Below are 627 nucleotides of genomic sequence, written 5' to 3' on the forward strand. Positions count from 1 at the left end.
GAACACCGGATGGGTGCGCATCCGTTTTGGAAAGATCAGCGTATACGCTAGGCCCCGCTTGGCCACAACCTTAAACGGTCCGATCAACCGTGGACGAAGCTTCGTCCTAAAGATAGCAGAGGCTGCATGTGTAGGCAGGTTTTAAAGATTAATAAAACCAGGTCCCCGACCTTAAGGCTTTCTACTTTGTCTCTTCCTTTTCATCTGCATATTCTTTCTGCAGGTCTTAGCTTTCAGCCTTCGCATCGCGAACGTGTCGTAGGACTCTCAGTCTAGTAGACAAGAAGTCATCGACTTCTTTGCGGATGGTGTGGAGGCTGACATCAGCTAGCCGTTCGGCTATTCCTCCCCCACCAAGCCCTGAACACAAGCCCTGAACAATGGGATAGTGGCGTCAGCGGAGCGCGAAGATGAACGATCCCGTTCACGTAGAACGGCGTGTAGCCGGTAGACGAATGCACTGCATTGTCTAGTGCAAACTTTACGAGTGGCAACATGGCGCTCCAGCGCCTTGACTTCTCAGCGCATACGCTGCGAAGAACGCATTCGTTGACGCGATTCACCCTTTCGGTTTGACCATCGGTCAGCGGATGATCCGCTGTCGACATATCTAACTTGGTGCCTAGC

Source organism: Plasmopara halstedii (assembly GCF_900000015.1).
Source record: "Plasmopara halstedii genome assembly, contig: Scaffold_3120, whole genome shotgun sequence".
Lineage (NCBI taxonomy): Eukaryota > Oomycota > Peronosporomycetes > Peronosporales > Peronosporaceae > Plasmopara > Plasmopara halstedii.